This window comes from Rhinolophus ferrumequinum, chromosome 3 (genome assembly GCF_004115265.2).
Source record: "Rhinolophus ferrumequinum isolate MPI-CBG mRhiFer1 chromosome 3, mRhiFer1_v1.p, whole genome shotgun sequence".
Taxonomy (NCBI): Eukaryota; Metazoa; Chordata; class Mammalia; order Chiroptera; family Rhinolophidae; genus Rhinolophus; species Rhinolophus ferrumequinum.
The window spans coordinates 104,044,943-104,069,467 of NC_046286.1; positions in this window are offsets into that span (position 1 = coordinate 104,044,943).

Below are 24,525 nucleotides of genomic sequence, written 5' to 3' on the forward strand. Positions count from 1 at the left end.
GTAGATAGATAGATAGATAGATAGATAGATAGATAGATAGATAGAGGGATTCCTCTGTTGTTTGTTATTAGGGCTAAATTCAAGTTATTTAACGTGACTTACACATGTTCACCCAGTTTGTTTCCTGATTACTTCTGCAGCCTTTTGCTTGGCATCAGTTCTGTCATAAGCAGACAGACCCACGTTTCCCCCTTGCAGAGCCCTCTGATTGCTCCTCCCTGGGCATTTGCACACGTGATTCGCACTGCCTTGTACACAGCTTCTCCCACCTGTGTTTCCTGGCTCCTTCCCACTCGTTCTTCATGTTTCTGCTGAATATCTTTCACTGAGCAAGCCATTTAGGCCCCTTTGATCCATGTCAAGTGCTTTTCATGCATGCTCAGAATTCTGTCCCCTGCATGTCACATCACTTTATTTGTGTCCCTCATTAGTTTTTAAATCTGTAAAGTCAAGGATTGTGTTTATTTTTCCACTCTTGAATCCATAGCACATAATGTTTCTCAGTGACTATTTCCTGAAAATTCGTTAAATGTGTAGTTAAGAATGTATCATTGCAAGGTGTTATTATTTAATATGTGCTTTTTAATGCTTCTTAATCTCCGGCATTTGAGAGTAACAGAGGTATGGAGCATATTCAGGAAGCTATAGATGGTGTGAGCGTTTTAATTTTTTGAAGTAGGTTTGCTGATTTCTAGCATGTAATTAATCTCTCTTCGTTTTGTGTATTTTAGGAGATCTCCTTCCTCTCCCCACCAATAATTCATTTAGATGATCCCATCAAAGCCTTCAAATTAGCTTTATGGGTTGCAAAAGGAACTCAGTGACGAACACATCTAAAACATAAAATAAAGTAGAAGAATCATTTGTCATTGTATTTTTAGAGACTTGGAGATGTTAATTGTTAATGGCAATAATACACTGTTTCAGATTTTACTAGGGACAATAATTACATGTGTCTTAATTCAAAGAATCAATGTGTGAAGGACTAGATAATCTGCTTTTTGTGCCAACTCTTTCAATCTTGCACGATAACTAAACTTTCCTAGGCTTCAGGAAATGAGTGGGTCCCATTTTCATGGCTAAATTTTTCTTTCCATGTCTTCCCTTTTCTCCTCTAGTTAGAGTGGGTACGTCTCCCAGATAAGATGGCTGCCCCCCTGACTGTGAGCTCTATACTGTGTCCACAGTGGCCACTTATCACTAGAAGTCCTGCCTAGCTGCACGAGCCGGTGCTGGAACAGAGCCGAGCAGAGACCTCTCTGTACAAGTACAAGTACAGAGAAGGCTGGACAGGTGGCCAGTATGGCTGCCTCGTCATAAGGCCTGTTGTGATTACGTTATCCTAAGAGCTTATCATCTTTGCTTTGCTTTATCAGGCTTTCTTCACTCACATGCCCTCTGATCTTTGATTTTCTTGACTTTGGGCAAAGCTAGTAATACCTCAAACAGGGCAACTTTACCGTGAATTAATTTGTTGTTTTAGTACCTGCAAGAAGTTAACAAATGAAAGTAGGAGGTGTCAATCTTTTCCTGATGGTGGGGATTTGGTGATGTCCTGAACCCAGGCTGACACATCCTGGAATTGAGTCCGACTGCACTTGTCACCTTGCTGTTTCCACAGACGTGCTCTTCAGCATCTGGCATAACTGGGGACAGTAGCCAACAGGTATCAAGAGTTAGGATAAATTGTCTACTGCTGCGTGAGCACTGACTATGAAAGTGATTTGCTATCTTTTGGGGAGCGTTGTTTCATAATAAGAACAACATAAACTTCAAAACCAACACATGTGTTATTTATGCAGGTGTTGTTCAAATGCATAATCAACAAGAAATTTAAACAAACTCCGCTAAGGGATTGGTCCCTTTCTGACTCAGTGAGGACTTTGTCTGATGTCCTTAAAAAGCTGAGCTGTGTGAATCTTTGAAACCATGTCTCTTCAGAAAATGTGCGCGTTAGACTTTGCTGTGTAACAACCCACCCCCACACTTAGTGAATTAAAACAACTACTAATTTACCTTATGATTCAGTGGGTTGCAAATCTGTGCCCAGCTCAGCTAGGCTATTTTCTAGTGTCAACTGGATTCTCTCCTGCACTCTCAGCCCTGCCATCGGTTAGGGCAGCTGGTCTAGGAAAGCTTCAGCTGTCATCTCCTTTCGGAGACTTCTCATTTCCTAGCAGGGGAGTCTGGCCTTGTCCACGTAGTGCCTTGACAGGGTTCCACGACAGTGACTGGAATCCTGCAAGACATCCGGAGACTTAGGCTTGGAACTGCCGTGCTGCCATTTCTGTGCATCTTATTGGTCAAAGCAAGTCACAGGACCAGCCTTGATTTAAAAGGAGGTGGTAAATGTCACTTGCTCATGACAGGAGAGTCACATTAGAAAGGGCAAAGATGCAAGGAAGGGTGAAGGATTTGGATATTTGTGCGATCTGCCACGGGGGTGAATAGAACAGTTATAACATGCAGACTTGAAGGTAAAGATGGTAGGTTGAATACTTTTACTTCTTCCTCTTGAATCCCCACTAAAATGCCAAAGCTCAAACCACAAGTAAAGGGGACAAATAGAAGAAGAGAGGGAATGACAGTAACAAATTTTGGAAGCTGGAAACAAATGGTAGCAGAAATGGGGAAAAAAATGGAATCCTAAGCAAGCAGTAGGGAAGGGCAGAAGTCCTCCTGCTTTACAACAGAGAATCATCAAATTCTTAGGGAGTGGAGACACCAGGCACCTCTGGGAATGGAGACGAGGTGGAAGAACAATCCAGAGCATTGGCTGAAAGTCCATTTAGGAAGGAGTGTTTCCAGATTCTCTCCAGCTCCCTGAGGAAGATTGGATGGAACGGGTGTTTCTGCAAAGGTTACAATAGAGGGTCTTTGGACTCTCAGGAATGTGTCACAGCAGAGGGCTGGGATGCTAATGCAAAGAGGAGAATTAACTGAAAATCAGCTATGGACCACGCGGAGCCCCAGGCCACTTCCCCACTTGGCTTCCAGAATGGTAACAGACACCAGTCTTGTAACCTCTAGTGCAGAAGATTCTTCAGTGAAGAATCTGGTCAGCCCATGAGAAAAGGTTGGAAAATACTGACATTAAAGGTTCTTCAGTGAACATGCCTCACCAATTACACACTCAGGGCTGCCACTCCTAAATATGAGCAGGAGCCAAAGGTTACTAGACAGCTTAAGAAAACCTATAATACATGTATGGACCAAGATAAGCAAACAAACAAAAGTAATTTAAGAAAACATAAATTCTGAAGGAAGAAAATACCTTAAAACAAAAGAACCCATCCTTAATATTTTCAGTATGATGAAAATAATTGCACCCACCCAAGAAGAGAAATGTCATATTGAAAAAAAAAAGAGGTACATTCAGAGAAGCACTCCTGGAAATTAAAATATGAAAGTAACAATAAAAAAGCTAATGGAGATGATGGAAGATAAAGTAGAGGAAATATCTCAAAGTAAAACAAAAAGACAAAGTGATATAAAATAGGAGGAAAAAACACAAGATTATGAGAAAACCAATCCAGGGATGCAAATATCTTAATAACAGAGGTTCTGGAAAGAGAGGACAGGAAGACAGAACAAAGAAGTCATCACTGAAATAAATCAAGAAAAGAAAATATCCCAGAATTGAAGGTGAGGATTTTCATATTGAAGGGCCAATAATAGAACTCAGCACAGACCCACAATAACGTGAAATTTTGAGAGAGAAGATTCTTTAAGCTTCTGAGAGAGAAATAAAGGTGTCACCCACACAGTGAGGAATCAGAGAAGTTTTGGACTTCTTCATAGCTACGCCTGAGGTTTGAAGACAGTGGGAAAATGGCTTCAAAGTTCTAAAGAAAAATGGTCTGTAACTTAGAATATGATACTCAGCTCAACTCTTAATCAAATGTGAGTATAGAAGAAAGACATTTTTAGATATGTAATTTCCCCAAATATTTCGCTTCTACCCAATCTGTCTCAGGAAGGCGCTGGAGGATACGCTCCATCAAAATGAGGAAGAAAAGCAATAAAGGAGCAGACTTGGGATTAAGGAAACAGGCTATAATGTGGGAGAGAGGCAAAGTGGACCCCCAGGAGGAAGACATGGATGACTCCAATGTCACGTGCGTGCAGCTGGCATTTGGTCACCGGTCCAAATTGGAGCAGGGAAGCGGGGAGAACATTTCAAGAGGACCAAACTGATAGAATACCTGGCACATCTTGGTGTATTAAGAAGGAATTTTGATAAGGGGGGTTGGAAAGCCTGGGGTTGAAGTATTAATAAGTATATGGAAAAGTAGGCAAACAACATTAAAGTCAAGAAAAGTATTAATTCAAGAAAGTAAAAAAAGTATAGGAAATAAAAAATTAATCATCTTATACTCTGTGACTAAGTTTTTTATAGATATGTGCTGCAGATAGCTAATAATGACCTAACCAAAATTAACCCATCTGTATTGGGAGGGTAAGAATGAAGAGTGGACATGAGCGGAAGGGGTCGGGCAGGGTCACTGGGTGCTGTGGACAGTCCTGGGGGGGCCATTCATGTGGTCGACAGATTCCTCCCTCCGAGTGTCCATCTGAGAGGATCCTTTCTTAGAAAATCCTCTCATAGTGTGACTGGAGGTTCCTTGGAGTTAGGCCTGTTGAAGAAGCAATGGGAGTGGGGAAGAGACCTAAATATTCATGTTTTATGGTAGAAAATCACTGATATTGACAAACCAAAATATGTGTACATATTAATGAAGATGTGGCAATATAAATACATAGTTTAGAGCTCTCGAGGTATATATCAAAAGACTTCATAAAAGGACCGAAGGTGTTTTCCTTGGAGGTAGGGAGAATGGAGACGGGGCACTGCTGGTTTTCCCAACAAATTTGAGGACTCGGACTCTTCATGTGCATGAACCGTACGTATGTATAACTTTGATACAAAAATAACCCCTCCAAAATTTTATATGGACAACTGCCTTATCTTTTAGCTATCGGAGTGTATTTGAATAGGGCTGGGGTAGAGAAATCGGCCATAAAAATTGCCAGATCCATTCTGTTGGGAGGTTCTGAGTAGACAAGATCAATTTAAAAAGAGTCAGGAAAGTAATGTCTCACACATGACTTCCCTTTCTTCCAGTTAAACTGGGGAGAATGGCTAAAGAAGAGAAGAAGTAAACAGACTCATTTAGTTCTGTGTTTTTATAGCAGAAAATTCCAGTTAAAATTGGCCCAACTCTGACCCTATGCCTCAGGCTGATTAAATCAAATTAGGACACTTGGCGAGGTTCTCTGAGGTCATCTAGATCTGTAGTTGAGTACTCCATCAGCATTCAGATGAAAGATCCACCTTGGTGACCTATATAGGTAGGTAGTTACCTAGGGGGAGGGTCCCTACTAGTATTAGAGTAACTAGAAAATAAAATGTATGAACATAAAAGAAAGCTCCTACCTTTTCAAAAGGTAGCTACCTTTTCAAAAGCCTGCAGTTGGCATTTGAGTATTGGAATATGAAAAACATGAAGAAAAAGTAATTTTGATCATAAGTACACACTTCCTGGAAAAGAAAATATTTTACTTTTTATTAATAGTAACATGTAGTATTGTGCTCAGTACATAGCATTGTTCATAATGGTACTGCTAACATATGGATAAATATATTTTCCATCTGAAAATAGTGATGAGCAAGCAATATTTTTAGCATTTTAAATCAAAGGCTTTGATTTTACACAGCAGTCTGTATGCTATACACTACATATGTTCATGGAGCTATTTTATTTTAAAGTCATGCACATGAGTAATTCATCCTGTGAAGAAATTCAAGGTCGGAGTCAGGCTTGAGCTCAGTCAGTACCAAGGCTCTCTCACAGGGGGTGGCCGTCTCCCTAAGACCGTCACAAGGTCACCTTAATGACTGTGTCAGACCCCAGGATCAAAGACTCAGAAACCTGATATGATGGCATGCAAACCATAGTCCATATTTCCGGGGCAGAGTCATACTTACCAAATCACGAGACGAGGTGTAAAACCTGAAGGCCAGATTGTAATAAAGAATTAAAGAATCCAATGGTAACACTGAGATTTCTACTTAATTCTCTTCCAAAGGTGATCCTTTGTTTCTTTGATCTTTTTCTTAGAGAGTTAAACCCAGTGATTTCTACACACCTTCTAGCCTCGGATGAAGATGATAAGAGGATGAAAATAACTGCCAGTGTTTCCTGGGTCCCTCTGTCTGTTAGCATATGGGTTACCTCATTCCGTCCCGTGGTCCCACGCGGTCTCACCAGGAGTAATTCTTCTACTGGACCGAAAATTGCCGGCCAGAGCAAGCTTGCTACATGTGCAATGTGGGTAAAAGTGGCTCCTTTCAGGAAACTAAAATGCCTACCACATAAATAACGACGACATATTTTAGTCTTTCATTGTCTCACTTGGATAATAACTGTAATAATCAACATTAACTGAGTAATTACTATGGATGAGAAAAGCACCAAGGGATTCACTTGCCTTTTCTCAAGGTAATTGTTATCAGAATTTATCTGTTCCTCCTGCCCATAGCTCTAGTCCCCTCGCCCCCCACATTTTATTGGCACGGGAAGTACAACGGTAAACAAATAACACTCTCTGATCTCCTGAAGCATTATAATTATCATCCTGATTTTCCAGATGAGAACTCAGATATAACAAGGTTCAATAACTTGCTGGAGATCATACAACCAGTAAATGAAAGAGATGGAACCAAAGTCAGTTCCGCCTTCCTCTGAGGTCCATGCCCCTGGCCGTAAGGCCACGGATGGAGTCATGTCACAAAGCCAGAAGAAAGAGACTCAGAAGCCCCCAGATATAGGCGTCAAATCACTAAGAAGAGTTTTGGGCACCAGACTTCCTATTCAGCGGAGGAATTGCCAAAAGCTCTGCTTCTGGGTTAATGACCAACATTCATGGGCGGCTTTCCAATATAGGAACATAGCTGTTACTGTTCAGGGTTAGGGGAGGGAGAATTTGAACCTACATCGGGATGTGAAGCTGAAATCCACACTGTCTGCCCTGCTGGGAAACGTCATATCTCCCGATCTTCACCTGGAAAGCTGTTGCTTGGTGAATGTGGCCTGGAGTGCTGCCCTCTGCAGAGTATTTCCTGGCCACAGGTGGGACAGACCTTGGATGCAGACTTAGCACGCAGGTGAATCTGTGAGGAAGTCCTGGAGGAAAGCAGGGATTGCTTCGTGGGTCCCGGCAACAATATCTTGAATTGCTAGAAGTGATCACGGTTATATTTGCTGTTTTCCCAGAATCAAACATACAAAGTGAAGTAAAGGCAGCTTTGGTGAGTCGACAGTACTCCTTTCCATTTTTTATAGCAAAAAATTTACGGTGGAAGTAACAAGTTACCACTTTTTTTCTTTCTTTCTTTCTTTTTTTTTTTTTTGGATAACCTTAAATGGTCCTCATTGGAAGCATTAAAATTTATGAACAGTGTTAATGGAAAGCTTTTTAGTCTAACTAGGCAGTTGGTATTGCTTTAACCTCTCACCGCACCCCCATGAGGGAAAATTCATCTTAAAAGCTTTTAGAAGAAGAAGTATATTTCATGTGGATATTCTTTTCCCAATGTGTATCGCTTTCCCTCCATATTTTTACATTATGTCTTTTGGTCACTGTTCCATTAATAGCATTAGGATTTTTATTTTCCTGATCTAAGGGCGGAAGAATTGGACCCATTATATCTGGTAATTTATCAGTTTCTCTATCACAAAGAACATTTTTTTCCCTCTCTCTGGGTTGCTGGCAGCTCATCTCACCCTGCCAGGGGGAGATGGAATGCTTTCCTCTTTTGAAGAGTTCACATCAGAAGATTTCACCACATGCCTCTAAGATTTCGCCTCCTGAGAAATCCCCTCAAATCTGCAGCTTTGCCTCTTCCCAGGACCTCTTGAATTCCGTAATGGCGTCATGTCCTGGCTGTGGAGTTTGCCCCCTTTGAAGCGTTTTACAGATGCTTTTGCTAGTCTCTTTTGAAAGAAGGTTGGTGGTGATGGTGGGAGGAGGGATTGGAAATCCTTCAACTGCTAGAGGAGGATGCCTGAATACCTGGGTGCACCCTGTGCAGCCCCGCTAACACCTGCTGCCCCGGGGTGGGAATAAGTCGTACCAGGCTCAGGTGTCCGCTCTGGGGGAGAGTAAGTGTAGCAGCAGTGGGAGGCGCTTCTCCCCTCGCTAATGCACAATTTCGGGTGTGCGAGGCTTCCCTGGGGAGATTGAAATAAACACCAGGACCAGGCCCCTCATCAGGCCCGGTAAGGAAACCGCCGGATCGTGGGGGCCACCAAGCACAGACTCGCAGAGCGTCTCGTGACTACTGTGTGCGGCTTGTGCTCACTCTGGGTCTCAGTGGGAGGGCAGCGTTCCAGAAGGAACTGGAAGTCTTCATCAGCACCTCTGTCCATGCACACCAACCTCCCTTCTTTCTTCCTCTTTGCTCTTCAAACCTTGGGGAGGTGCTTGCCGAGAGAAAGGACGGGTGGTCTTTCCTGGGCGCCGTGAGATGCCATGCTGTGCAAGGCTCACACTCCCACCCAGAGTCAGACTCAAAGCAGCCAGTGAGTGTGTTTTAAATGTATCGCCTTGAGAGGAGCATGTGACGTAAACGGTCTTAGAAGTCAGGGGTTCTGTAACAAGCCTGCCTGCCCTTGGCGTTCTCTGAACGTTTCCATCAGGCCAGCACTTGGGGGAGGCTTAGCTCAGTTGCAGCTGGGAGACCTCCTCATGGTGACATCCATTGCCAGAGGACTCTCTGGTGACCTGCTGTTGACCTGCGAGAGCCCAGTGCTCTACCTTCTGGGACAGACGTGCGCAGAAAGCACGCTCCCAAAGGCAAGAAAAGGCTTGGAGGAAAGGGGTGGGGGGCAAAGTTTCAAGTGTGCTGTGTGCTGTGCTCATAGGTGAAATCAAGACAATTGTTTTAATTGAAAAATTGGGACATTTGGTTACTTTGATTAGACTACCTCATGTTTTGTTGCTTGTTCTCTGGGTTTTGTATAAATTGTGTTTAGGATAGTATAAAATTTCAATGGAGAGGTGGTGAGGGGGGAGAAGAAGTCTCCTGCACACGACTCGCCACTTCTGTTTTATCCTGGGCCTTTCCAGCACAGTTATTCTTTCAGCAATTCTTCATTACAAAAAAGGATCAAACAACAAAACTATAAAGTTTAGTACAGGTCCTGATGGGGAATATGCATGCGTGTGTGTATCTTTAAAAAATAATTCTTGATGTTTTAATATTACAGAAGAGATGTATGTTTATTATAAAAGTGTTAGCACATATTGATAAAGTAACAAAAACAAAATTCCACCATCCAGTTAAAAGTCCATGCTGATTTTTTCTCTTTCCCCTTGCAACAAAAATGGGATTTTATCATGGCCCACAGCTTTGCAAACTGCTTTCATTTTTACTAAAAAATACACACGTTTCTATGTTTTTACTTAGTATTATTTTGAAGGCTGCGTAATATTCTATAATATGGACAGACTATAACTCATTTAAATAATGCCTAATATGGACATTTAAGTTTTATCTCATTTTTTCTCTCTGCTTCATCCATGATATTCTGCAATGAATATATTTTAGCCGAGCATTCGGGCCCACCCAGTGGTGTGCTGAAAATGCTTTCTGAAGCTCCAGGGGAGAAAATTAAAACCCCTGACTGCAGCATTCACTGACTCATTGCCTCCTTGACTGATTCAAGCCCCCTGTGCACTGGCCCTGAGCCTGGAGTGGGGAGAGGTGGGGTGCAGACAGTCTGCTCTTGAGCGTGTGTGTGCCGGCTCCAGCATGTGACACCCCCCCATGCTAACATTTTAGGATAAATTCCTAAAAGTGGAATTTCTGGTCAAACGGTATGAACACTGTAAAAGATTTTTATAAGTTGTGTCTAGCTGCCTTCCAGAAACATCGAAATTTATATCCCCATGAGGAACAGATGGGCGTATTGTGATGCTTCTGCTTGCCCCAGAGTCCTGCCTGTTCTTAGATGGAGTGGACCGACTCTGCAGGCAATGAGATGTCTGTCTTTGGGGTCTCACATCTGTGTGTCAGACAACCAGTGCTTGGTAGAACCTTCGAATGTGAAAGACGGCGTTAGGCTGAACGTATTACCATGTTTGCCCGAAAATAAGACCTAGCCGGATCAACAGCTCTGAGTCTTTTGGAGCAAAAATTAATATAAGACCTGATCTTATCTTACTATAATATAAGACCGGGTATAATATAATATAATTAATATAATAAATATAATATAATATAATAAATATAATATAATATAATATAATATAATATATATATATATAGTATAAGACCAGGTCTTATATTAATTTTTGCTCCAAAAGACACGTTAGAGCTGATGGTCCGGCTAGGTCTTATTTTTGGGGAAACACAGTAGGCATCTCTTTCAACTCTGAGATTTTAGGAAAAGTTAAATAACAAAACAACAAACGAGATGTCAGAAGGCAATTCATCATAAATGCCAAACATCAAGTGATGTCAGAGGGAGAATTGGTATGTGGGAGCCTGGCGAGGAAAGGTTCACAGATGTGAGAATTATTCCAAAGGAAGAGAGAAACTATTAGTGTGTTGAAGTTACTGGGTCTGTCTCAATTCCCTTTCCATCACTGGAGCCCGGATTCTTGGCAGCAACAACAGAATGGGTGGGAGCAGGAGGCACCCAGGAGCAAGGAGAGGTGGTGTTTGGAGGGTTTTCTTAGGCTGGCTTTGTTCACCAGGGACAGCCTGCTGAGAGGTTATTCTGCTGTCTGGAGTCCCAGCCCATGTTCCTAGTTGGTTTTTCTCAGCCTGATTCACTTCCCTGCTGTCTCCCTCTTTTATATTGAGGATAAAAACAAATCCAAACTGAAACTCATCTTTCCTGTGTTTCACTGAGAGCATGGCTGGTGGGTGGAAGTGTGGGTACTCGTTAGAGCTGCAGCCCCCTTTCCTTGTGCGGGATCAGGCTGTTTGCCACTCGCTCGAGTCTGTACAACCCAAATACCAGTTCCCATTAAAGTTTACATTCTCCGTGGAAAGCTGTCCCAGAATTCATTAATGTTTGCAGCACCCGATTATTCTGTGACCAGAGAACACCGAGAGGAGAATCTTATTTTATTCCTGTTGACCTTTGAAAAGTAGCATCCTGTGACTTCCTCCATAAAGCCCGTGACCTTCACGCATCTAAATCTTCAACTTTTCCACAGATTATGCCATTTGTCTCCAGTGTTTTCTTTAACAGATACTAGAATGGCATCTCTGTTTGCTTTTGCAGGAGTAGGGGAGCTCCGGGAGGCAGGGCGAGTCTGTGATTTCGTGGCCCTCCCTCCATGGCGCCTTTCCCCTGGCCCGTGAGGCGGCAGCCCATAGGGGAGGCTTTCAAACGAGGCCGGAAACGGTTTAGGGCGAGAAATGATTTAAAAATCCTTCTCATGCAGATGAGATCTCAGATCTTGCACTTCTGTTTGTTTTCTCCCTTCTCAGCTGTTTCCTTTGAAGTCTATGACTGCTGTTTCTTTGTGCAACTGCAGCTGTGATGGGTTGATCATGGTTTATTTTAAGACAAGAAAGGAAAGGGAGCAAAGACATACCTACTGTTGTTTGTCATCCATTAGCAAAATTGGGTGAGGGAATCTTGTCCAAATACACAGATGGCTCGGGCTGGGGGTCCCATGAGTGGGCTGGGGTCCCCGAGCCCCACCACCTGAGGCAGCCTGGGGACCTTGCCAGTTTCTGCTTGGGCACTCCAAGGACAGTGTGGGCCTGGACTCTGGCATCCTCCTCTTTCCTCATGCTGGTCACCCCTGCCTTTGTTCACAGCTTTATTCTTCTGGGTCTGAGGGATTACAGTGGCTTCCTAATCCATTTTCCTTAGCCTCTGTGCCTCTGAGCAATCTTTTCTGCACACCATAGCCAGCAAAGTCCTGAAATGTCAACTCTATTCCTCTCCTGTCTAAAATCTTCAGTGGCTCCCTCTTTCCTATGGGATAAATTCTAAGTCTGTTACTTACCGTTTACTGTGTTTCTTAATTAATCACTGGCTACTTGTCCAGCCTGAGCCCCAGTCCTCTTTCTGGATCACTCACTGCCACCAGAGCAACCCACACGTCGTGTCGCCAAGACCTAGAGGGAAGCCGCGTCTGACGAGGAGCCTTTGCTAGAATGCCACCCAGGGGAACACTTCCTGCTCAGAGTCAGAGTTCTTCTCATTTGTATCATTTATAGATTTTTCAGAGCAATGGGGGCTTTAGCTATGTTTTGTCCAAACTTCCAGCTTTATAGATGAGAGAACTAATATTCCAGGATGAAGTGAGTTACCCAAAACCACCAATAATGATGAGGAGAGCTGCCATTTATTCACTGTTTCTCTATACACCTGGCAGTGTTAACAATCTCTCACTGAATTATCTCAACGTTCCTTCCCAATTACAGGAAACTGGAGGCACAGACAGGTTAAGTAACTCGTTAAGTGACTAGTTAAGCCAGCCTGACAGATGGTCCACACCAGGGCCAGGACTCACTCACTGTTCCTACACGACCTCGTCACATCCATTTTGTTATGCTTGTGATTGGACCTCACATACCCGATTCTATGTGTAAGCTTCTGGGTGGTAGCGTTCTTTCCTTACAAGCCTTTGGACCCCACAGTTTAGATTTGTAATAAATCCATTAGCGTTGCCTCTGTGATTCAGAATCTGGAGATGCCGGGCAGCTTGATAACACTCTTGAAATCCCCAGCCACTCTCTTCTCCTTCTTCATAAGTTCCTCTTGACCTTCGCAGACATTATTATGTCCCCCTCCTTGTCTCCACCTATATCTGAGGACCCTCCCCCAAATCTCCTTCTTACCCTTGTCAGACATCTTGCTCTGCCAGAATTTTGTTTCCTTTTGTGCAAATATCAAACCTGCCCCTAAATAAGCACAGTGTTTAACGACCCCCTTAGGCTGTGTGCCTGCTCCCTCCTCACCCACCTGTATTTCCTAATATTATATCTACTCGTTCCCTTTCCAACCCTGGACCCCATCACGAGGCGCTCCCACCTTAGTGCATTTGGAGTATAGCCATGAGTTTGATCTTCATAATAAGACTATGAGATTCATAAAACACCTGAAGAAACCACCTCTGCCCTCTAGGATCGTGTGATCTGACTGGGGGTTGTGGGCGGGGGCGGGGGAACCTGGCATCTCTGCAGTCCTGGTATGTGCCAGTGCTGGGCGAAGCCGTGTGTATATACCGCCTCATGTAGTCCTCGTCAGTACTCTGTGCGATAGATATATTTTGTTTGATGTTGACTTTTTTTTTTGTTTTTTACAGCATTATTGACTATATTCCCCATACTCTATTTCATGTCCCTGTGACTATTTTGTCACTACCAATTTGTACTTCCTAATCTCTTCACTTTTCTCACCCAGCCCCCAACCCCTCTCCCATCTAGCAACCATCAGTTTGTTCTCTGTATCTATGAGTCTGTTCTGTTTTGTTTGCTCATTTACTCTGTTCTATAGATTCCACATATAACTGAGATCATATTGTATTTGTCTTTCTCCATCTTACTTATTTCACTTAGCACAATGTCCTCTAGGTCCGTCTATGTTGTTGGAAAATGGTAAGATTTCATTCTTTCTTATTGCCGAGTAATACTCCATTGTATAAATGTACCACAATTTCTTTATCCAATCATCTACCGATGGGCATTTCAGTTGTTTCCATATCTTCGCTCTTGTATATACTGCTGCAATAAACATAGGGGTGCATATATCTTTTCGAGTTAGTGATTTCATTTTCTTGGGATAAATACCCAGGAGTGGAATTGCTGGGTCATCAGGTGGTTCTATTCTTAATTTTTTGAGGAACCTTCATACTGATTTCCATAGTGGCTGCACCAATCTGCAATCCCACCAGCAGTGCACGAGGGATCCCTTTTCTCCACATTCTCTCCAGCACTTGTTTGTTGATTTATTGATGATGGCCATCCTGACAGGAGTGAGGTGGTATCTCACTGTGGTTTTTATTTGCATTTCCCTGATGATTAGTGACATTGAGCATGTTTTCATATGTCTGTTGGCCATCTGCATGTCCTTTTTGGAAAAATGTCTGTCCAGGTCTTCTGCCCATTTTATAACTGGATTGTATTTTTTCGGTTTTGAGTTGTATGAGTTTTTTATAAAATTTGGATATTAACCCCGTCTCAGGTGTATCTTTGGCAAGTATCTTCTCCCATTCAGTAGGATGTCTTTTCGTTTTGTTGATAGTCGTAATGTGGGCCTGTCTGGGTTCATCTTATTTGAGACTCTGTACTTCCTGGGCTTTTATGTCCATTTCTTTCACCAAGTTAGGGAAGTTTTCATTCATTATTTCTTCAAATAGGTTCTCAATCCCTTGCTCTCTCTCTTTTCCTTCTGGTACCCCTATGATGTGAATGTTGTTATGCTTGATGTTATCCCAGAGGTCCCTTAAACTATCCTCATTTTTTTTTTCTTAATTTGTTTTTCTTTTTGTTGTTAATATTGGGTATTGGGTGTTTTCTGTTACTTTTTCTTTTAAATCGCTGATTTGATCCTTTGCTTCACCTAATCTGCTGTTGATTCCTTCTAGTGTATTCTTCATTTCAGTTATTCTTTATTTCTGACTGCTTCTCTTTTATGGTTTCAATGTCCTTTTTTATGCTTGCTGTCTGTTTGTTGAAGTTCTCATTAAATTCCTTAAGCATTTTTATAACCAGTGTTTTAACCTCTGTCCCTGACAGGTTGGTTGCCTCCGTGTCATTTAGTTCCATTTCTGGAGGTTTCTCCTGTTCTTGTATGTGGGGCATGGTTCTTTGTTGCCTCATTCTGGCTGCCTCTCTGTGTTTGCTTCTATGTATTGGGTAGATCTCCTGTGTCCCTCAGTCTTTGCTGGTTGGCCTTATGTAGTGTGTGTCCTGTGTAGTCGAATTAATCAGTCTCCCTAATCTCCTGTGCGTGTGTTCCAGAGGTATCCTTCATGTTGTGTGTGTTCTCCTTTTGTGGTTGAGCCTTGATTGCTTTTGGGGTGTCGGTGAGTGGGATTGACTCCCCAGGCTGACTGACTGTGAGTACTGGCTGTGCCCACAGTGGATGAGCTGCTGTGTGGGGGGCTGACCCCTCAGAGGAGGTTTCACCCCTGTGGGCTCTTATGCCTGTTGAGGCTCCCCCCCTTTGGGTGTGCCACTTGTGGAGCTAGCTGGGTAGTGCTCCGGTATGGTCTGAAGCTGGCCTCTGGCTGTGCTGTTTCTGGTGTCTCCTAGGAGGGGCTCCCGTGCAGGCCACGTTCAGCCTTGCCTGTGACCGGCCGGGGCTGCCTGGTAGGAGCCCCAAGGCTCTATGTGGTTGACGCTGCCTGTGCTGGACCTGGAAGTGTGTGGGGTTCGCGTCGCTGTGAATTGAGGCCTGCTGCCCCCAGCATTGAGCCCGGGGAAGCTCGGCAAATGGCCCAGGGTCCCCTAGGCCTGCTGCCACCGATTGGCTGCCTGTGAGGCCCAGCTGTAGGAAAGCACTCCTTAGGTATGTGTGCTGGGCTGATGGCCCTGTGTTGAGAGCGGCTCAGGCGATGCAGCACCAGCTGGCCGGGCAGAGTCCAGGGAGTCAGAGGCGTGGCTGATGGTTTTTACAAGGTTAATGTCGTTTCGGGTCCTGCACTAGTGCTGGGCCTATGACCACTTCACAAAAACGCCCTGAGAACACTGCATGCAGCCACCGCTCCCTTAAGCCCGCAGGTCGCCAAGAGCAGCCCAGGAGAGGCTGTGTGGCAGGCAGTGGCCGGCTGTCCACCAGCGAAGGTTTCCCAGGCTTCCCCACCTGTGGGGCGGGGCTGGCCACCCAGGGGCCGCCAGTGCCCCAGGTGATGCAGCACTAGCTGTGCAAGGCAGGGCATCACCAAGGTGGTGTGCACATGTGAATTTTACTATACCAATGCGATCTCAGATTTGGACCTTTGGGGGCGGGCTCAACATAGAAAAGATGGCGCCCTCCTATAGGCCACACCTGAGGCAGGCTCCACACAGGGATAACGGCAGCTCTCCTCCCAGCCGGCGGCTCGGAGCCACACAACTCAGTCTTTCCCCGCATGTCTCTGGCGCCTTTTGAGTTGCTGCCTCTCCTCTGGAGACCAGGTGAGTGTTTGCAAGCGAGTCTATGTGCAGGCCCTTTAACAGGGCATTTGGTTTCCAGTTGCCTTCTGTTTCCCCGGGAGGGGCAGAGTCCTCACTGATTTTCACTGCCAGATGTTGTGGAAACTCCTCTTCCCAGCACAGGACTCCTGAACTCCTGGGCTGGGTAGCCCGGCGTGGGGCGGGGGGACCTTCACCACTGAGGTATCCCTCCCGGCATTCAACCACTGTCTGTGGGTTTGGGGTCAGCCCGTTTGGTGTCTCTGCCCCTCATACCAATCTCAATGTGGCCTCTTCTTAATATCCTTAGTTATAGGGGTTCTTTTCAGCTAGTCTTCAGATAATTCTTGAGGTTGATTATTCTATAATTTATTTTTGATTTTGGTGTGATCCTGGGAGGCAGTATGCATAGCATTTGCCTAATCTGCCATCTTGGACTTCTCCTTTGGGAGAGACAGATATTTCAAATCCCTGTTTCCACCACACCGGGCTTTGATGCATGTACCACAAAGAAGGCACCGTCGCAAACCTCCTGCATGCATTGAATTGGGTACCAACGGGGTTTGGAGAACTGTGGGCAAGTACAGGGAGGTTACTGATACTTGCAGTGAAATGGCCCCCAAGCTTCCAGCTGACCAGAAAAGAAAACAGTGCTCACCAGGACCTAGGCTGGGATCAACAGAGCAAGTCATGTCAATTTAGCCCCATTCATCTTGTAACAGGTGTTGTTACTAGAGCTACAGCCCAGTCTGAGAAATAACAGAAACATCATGCAATTAGAACTTTTCAGGGAATTTAGCAAATTCCTGTGATCACCTTTATGGACACAAAAAGCAGTGGCGATTGGTGATGTTAATTCTGAAGTTTCCATAATTGTGCCCTAAATGATATTGATTAACAGATTGAAAGGATATTGATGAGAAGATTGAAAGATTGGGAGCAGGGTTTATTGTCAGCCATTTGTTGTTCAGCATTTTGATTACTATCTTGGAAGGTATAAAATACTGGAATGTATGCAAAGCTCACTGGACATATGTGTAGGAATTGGTGCAATTTCTCCTCCTTTCTTGAAAGTCTCTCCTTTTGGGAGCCCCCTGACATACTTTCCTTAGTTTTGGGTCACTGGCCTTTATTCCGTCTCTTTTATAGATTCTCTGTCCTTTGTTCTTTAGAGATAACCCAGTGCCTCAAGGTTCCCTCTTGGGCCACCCTCACCTCTCACTACTGATGATGCCATCTGGTCCCACGGATTCAGTTTGCATCTTTTAAAAGCACAAGCCCTGACTTTCAGACCCACCCGATCGATACAGGATTTCTCTGCTTCACTGTCCCACACATGCCTCATATTTAAGCAAGCCCAAAATCAATTCTCTCTCGCCCTACATACTTGGTCCTCCTGTAGTCCACGAATGGACCAGCTTTTTACCATTTGTCCTTGCCACAGAAGCTGGCCATGACCTTTGATTTCACTCTTTTTTTCCACCCTGATTTACCAAGTCTGCAGTTTCTAGCTTGTAAATACTTCCCCAATATGCCCATTCTTCTCCACCTTTATTGCTATTACGCTGTCTTGCCAGCTTCCTGCCTCACTGAGATTATGGAATGTTTCCTGGTTTATGACGCTGAAAGAGCCATCCTGTACCTGGTCTTGCCCCCTTCATAACATACTCAGGATTTAGAAATACAAACCTGGTCTGGGCACTGGGCAATTTGGATGTTTCTGTAGCTCTTGTCAGCAAGTTTCCCACAGAACCTTCTGGGCCTGCATGTTCTACATCTGTTTACTCTTCAGTCTCATCCCTCAGAACTCCAGTCTCCTGGACACAACAGTCAGAAACAATGTATGTTTTTTAACATCTAAATAGGGCATGCTTTCTCTCATTTTGGGGATGATGTACATGTGGTTTCCTCTGTCCAAAATATTCTTTCTGAGTGTAAACTTTCTTTCCTTCAAATACTTTCTCTGATGCTCCCAGCCTGTTAGCTGTTCCTTTCATGAGCTGACCAGCTACCACTCAGACAAAGGTAGGGTGACCAAGATGGGGTATCTAGACACCAAAGGAAAAAAATTACACTTTGGACTCAGATGCTCGAGGGATGTGCTGCAGTTTGGCAACATTTCAGGTATCTTATTAACAAATAAGATAAACAACGTTTGGGTGGGGAACATTCTCTCCTGGGTGAAGGTGACATCCCCCCAGAGACCCTCATCATGTTTCTAGGCAACCTTCATGTTGCAGATTGTACATCTCTCATACTCTCCAGAGTTTTCTTTGCTTAATTGAACAGATTTGCACTAGAGCAAGCTAGCACTCCACCCCAGGATTTAACTGCTGTCCTACAGGTAGTAATTTATGTTTCTATAACAAGCTTACAATTTTGATTCCTCACTTTCTTCTTAAGATTCTTTTTGTTGTTGTTGTTTAATTACATGAATCACAAAGGGTGTGATCCTGGACTATGGGAATGAAATTAAACATTTTAAAATAAAGATGGCAAATAAAGCTGATAGCTCATTTATCAACGCCAATTCTATTGCCTACTCCTGGCTGGAAATTGAAGAGCTCCATGAATCAGATTTGTAACTTATGGATGGAATTTGAAGCAGTGAGCTTTCGTGTCTTTAGTTTGTGAAAATATCACTAGACTGTTGCCTATTTCCTTCTTCTGGTGTTCTTTTCTCATTAGTCTGCTTTTATTTATGAAGTCATATGTATAAAATCATACTGTATTGAAAAACATACTAATTGTAAAACATCTTATAAAAACTAAAACAACATAACACTGGCACACACAGTGTAGGTTCTTATTAACTGTCTATTGAATTAAATTGAATAATATTTTTAACTTCAGAGCACTCATTTTCAAACTTTTGCTTGTAAGTTTTTCTTATATGCTTTTTGTGGCTTAGAGAATTTCATTTCAGTGTATATTAACTGTTTTCCTTTGTATTATAACAATATGCATGATCGACATAGCCCTGAAAAATACAAAATCATATATTAGGAAGAAATGATATTGGTGATTTAAAGAGAATAGTTATTTTATCCAATTCAGCTGCTTAAATCCTGACAGTAGAATTTTTAACTATTTATTTTGTTTTTATGTCTCAGCTGAGTCTTAAGTAATTAGGGAGGAAACATACCATACTGTTTTATTCAAAGATAAATAGCTATTGTCTACACAGGAGAAAAAGTAATAAATACAATATTCAATTGTTGAGATAAAGCAGTAATAGCACTACATAATGAAGCATGGAAACGCTACTTCCTATAGAAAAACACTGAGGTATAGCAGGCCTTGGAATGTCTGGATGGGCTGGTCCAAAAAACACATGTCTGAACAGAGATACTTATGTGTGGCGAAATAACGCCTCTAGCAAACAGTATGTCTGTATTTCATGCTTTTTGCTCACTTATAAAATAGACCCATTTTTTTATCAGGAGTGCAATAAATAATTTGAAACTTAAGAAAATAATTCTGATTTCACGTTAATAGGAATAAGTCACTTCAAATTTAAGGCAAAACTAGTTATGAGAGCTGAAATGTGTCAAATATTTTGGGGGTGTACGACAAGTACTAAAATCTTAATTACATTACTACAAGTATTTTATTAAATGAGTATTGGCCCTTTTGTTATTTTTTTAACCAAATTTGGGAAGTTTTCAGTCATTTCTCCCATTATTTTCTTCAGTTGCATTCTCTCTTCTCTTCTGAGACTCCAATTGCATGTATGTATGTATTGGCCACATCTATATTATTGTTCAATGGATGTCTGAGGCTCGGTTCATGTGTCCTCAGTAAGTTTTCTCTCATTTCTTCACAGACTGAATAATTTTCACTTATCTATCTTCAAGTTCGTAGAATCTTCTGCCAATTTTAATCTGTTGGTTAAGCCACGCCCATAAACATTTCCATTTTCAGCTCTATAATTTGCATTTTTCAAAAGATTTTCTTAAAAGCAGTTTTAGGCTCACAGAACAATTGCTGGGGGTGGGGGCCATGAAGATTTCCCACGCACCCCTCGCCCCCATGCATGCAGAGCCCCCACTATCACAGTCCCTGCCAGACGGGTACATTTAGTGCAACTGACAAACCTCTATTGACACATCATCATCACCCAGAGTTTCCATCAGTCTCCCTCTTGGTGTTGTACATTCTGTGGGTTTGGACAAATGTGTAATGGCATGTTTGCATCATTATGGTATCATCCAGAATAGTTCCACTGCCCTAAAAATCCTCCGTGCTCTGCCTATTCATCCCACCTCCTATCCCACAACTCCTGGCAACCACTGATCGTTTTACTGTCTCTGCAGTTGTGCCTTTTCCAGACTGTCAGACAGTTGGAATCATATAGTGTGTAGACTTTTCAGATGGGCTTCCTTCACTTAGTAATATGCATTTAAGTTTCCTCCATGTCTTTCCATGTCTTGCGATTCCTTTTTAGCATCAAATAATATTCCATTGTCTGGATGTATCACAGTTCATTTATTCTTTTACTTACTGAAAGATATCTTGGTTGCTTCCAAGTTTAGGCAATTATAAATAAATCTGCTATAAACATCTGTGTGAAGGTTTTTGTGTAGGTTTTACTTTTTTTTTTTTTTTTAACAATTTCTATTTCTCTCCTGAGGTTACCAATCCATTCATTGATTATAAGAACACTTTCCTTGGAGTCCCAGAATATATTTGTGACTGTTGCTTTAAAATCTTGTCTGCTAATTACAGCATCTAGGTCAGCTGGGGGTGAATTTTTATAGTGTTATCTCTTCAATTTTGGTCAATTTTCCTATTTCTTCATATGTCTAGTGACTTTTAATTGTATTTGGGACATAAAATATGTTGTAGAGAGTGTAGATTCTGTTCTATTCCTCTGAAGAGCACTGATTCTTGTTTTCATAGTAAACTTATCTGACTCGAACTCGATCTCCTCTGCAGAAGCCGAAATCTTTGCTCTGTTATTTAAACTTCCAGCTGCTGTTTTCTCTTGGGGCTCACTGGTTCTCTGCGTGCATACATAGTTTAGGGGCAAATGCTCACCCGCTCTGTATCTCCCTCCTTTCCAGGATTTCCACTGACTTTTGCAGCTGATCTGTCATCTGTCTTCTCTGTCCCCTGACATTTTCAGCTAGTAAGGCTGTGGCTTTTTACTGCATGAAATGCATGAATTGGGGAGGACCGTCAGTCAAAAAACACTCACAAATCTTGCTGTTGGTCTTCTCGTCTTTCAAGGGTAGACTCTGCTCAGTTTCTACCTGGTTTTGGTCATTCTCAGTGCCTTAGTCTTTAAAATATATGTTGTCTATATTTTCTAATTGTTTTCTGCAGGACGGTTGTCTGATGAGACAACTCCACCATTATTCCCTTTGTATTAAATTCTGATGTCTCAGAATGGTTCCATAATTTTGATAGGACATGTTGGTAAAGGTCAATGTTAAATATGTGGGTTATTTTATACACAGAGCTAACAAAGGTCAAGGGTGTGACAGTGGACAGGAACTGAGGTACAAAATAACTTACCTAGTATTTTTTAAAATAGGTTTTTAAAATGGTAAACCTCAAGATATTTAAAGTATCTATTCATGTAATTGTTTTATAAAAATCTATTGAACATAAATTTATAGAAAACACGTAAAATTTGGTGGATAGATATTTCAGACGAATCAGATGTGGAAGGAAGTTTATGCTACAGAAACCGGAAATTCACAGGAAGCCTGGAAGGTGTGGCCTGTTATGGAGGTGAACAAAGCTGCAGAACAGAGAAGATGTGGTCCTAGTCCTTTGTAAGAATATTCTTTACCACTGGAATAGCATAAGTGCAGTGGTCTGGTCTAAATGAAAGTCATCAAGGAGTAGTTACACAGCAAGATCCCAAGTGGCTAAATGCTGGGGGAAATAGGAAGAGAGGTAGATAACTGTTTGAAACAGGAAATACTATGGGAGTTACAATTTTTGCACAACACGGAACTCTTTAGAAGGAATACTTAGTTAAGGCCCCTTGTTGTGCCTTATAAACACCGGAAGTTTCAGCACTGGTGGGTGGGGTAGGATAAATGTTTGGAAGTAGACAGTACTGTAGTCTCCAGAGGGCAAATATTCCAGGATAGCAAATCTGAAACGTGCAGATACTGTGTGATCTTCCAGCAGTCATGGCCAAGAAGGCTGGTAATTCTCTGAACACAAAGGAGAAACCATGCATGGTGATAAAGGTGGTGTGGGCCCTGGCAGCATGAGGCAGAGCTTGTCGGGGAGAGGCGAAATCAGACATGTCTGGGTCGGAGACTTTCCTTAGAACACCAACTGCAGGTTTCATCAAGTCTGGTGCGTGAGGATTTGACATCTGTAGAAGAGTCCCAATAGATAAGAAGGTAGGTAGGTACGTGGATAGGTGATGGATAGATACGTAGATAGATAGATAATAGATAGGCATATAGATATCTAAACACAAACACACACATGCATATGAAATGGGGCTTCAATTCACTGTCAGAATAACACATGTAGTTCTTATTTCGTCTGTCAGTTCAGTGTTTCTCAGTTCTTTTTCTTTTTTCTTTTCCTTCTTTCTTTTTTTACAAAGAAGCTCCTCTAAAATTTGTTACTGAATTAGACTTGAGATTCAAAGGAAAATTGTTTCAAGATTTTGACTCTAGAACGAACAAGCCAGTTTGGCAGCATCCCGTGCAGACTACTGGCTAAAAACGTAAAACATTACGTGGGTGTGCCTCAAATTGTGATTGAAAAGAATGATTATAAAATGGAGAATGGAGATTCTTTTTAAAAAAATTTTATCAATTCAGAATGAATCACAAAATAATATATTGAATTTTGATAGGAGCTTTGTATGCGTGTCACAGTGTACATAACTAAGCATGGTAGGTGAGGGATCTGTGACGTTTAAAGTGGCAATAAACCCTGATACCTTGTTCAAGAGAGAACAACTTCAAGAGGTAAGATATTCTACATGGCTGTACAAAGCAAATGCATAAATAGATTCTGAGATCAGTGAACTTGTACATTTAGTACGTGCCTTTGTGTTGGAGAGTTAAGTGTATGGATGGAAATAATTGTACCTGAAATGAATAACTTCTTGGAAGCCATACTAACACATTTCCTTCCGTCTATGTACTGGTTGAGCATTCATATTCTCAATGTTCTGGCTCAGGGTGCCATAATTACCTTCATGCTTCTCCTGGAATTCCATCCCAGTCCTGACACTACACTTCTCCCATGGCCTAATTTCCTCTCCTTTCCTAGAATTTACAGGCAGTCAAGCTGAATGTTAGAAGTTTTTGATGTGTAAAGTAAAAGTAACCTGACTCAGTTAAAGGTTATAAGAATTTTTCCATCTAATAATCTATTTTAACCAACGTTTATGGACGTATGACATGTGGAAAAATACACAAATCAGAACTGTGTGGCTCAGTGAATTTTCACAAAGGGGTCACATCTGTTTAACCACGGCCCACGTCAAGAAATAAAACACTATCTGTGCCACTTACGCTTCCTGCGTATCTCTCAATCATTAGTGTAACCAGCAATTACACTCCAAAGGTAATTGCTGTCCTGAATTTTAAAACCATAGGTTAGTTTTGCCTGTTATTGGACTTTCTGTAAATGAAATCATGCCAAATATACTATATTTTGGTTCATGTTCTTTTCCCTACTGTTAGGAGATTTATCCACACTATTGCATGTAGGTGTAGTTCATTTTCATTGCTACATAGTACTTCATTTTACGGACATGACGAACTTGTTTATTCATTCTCTTGTTGATGGATATTTGGGCTGTATTTTAATTTTTTGGCTATTATAAATAATTCTGCTATGAACATTCTTGTACAGCTCTTCGGGCGCACAAAAGTATACTTTCTATACGTACCTAGGAGTGTAATCTCTGGGTCACAGGGTATGCATATGTCCAGTCTTAGTAGATACAATTGGAGAGCTTCCTAAAGTGACTGTACAATTACACACTCACAACAACAATATATGAGAATTCCAGCTTTCCACATCCTTGCCAACTCTGGCTATTGCCACTCTTTTTAGTGTTAGTTTTCTTGTGATTATATAGTAGTAACTTATAGTTTTAATCTGCATTTCCTTGATGACTAATTGGCTAAGGACATTTTGTATATTTATGGAACAATTAGATATCCTATTTTGAGAACTCTTTTTGCCTCATTTTCTGTTTGGTTCTGTATATTTTTCTTAATGGTTTGTAGGATGTCTCTATACAATGTTTAGATGGAGGTACACAGTGATAAGGGGTACAGTGTAGCTCCACATTCAAACCACTGTTCCAGAGGCCTTCCTGGAAGTCTTATAAGATGGCGGTTAAGCATATTTCTACAGCTTTGGGGGCATTCCCT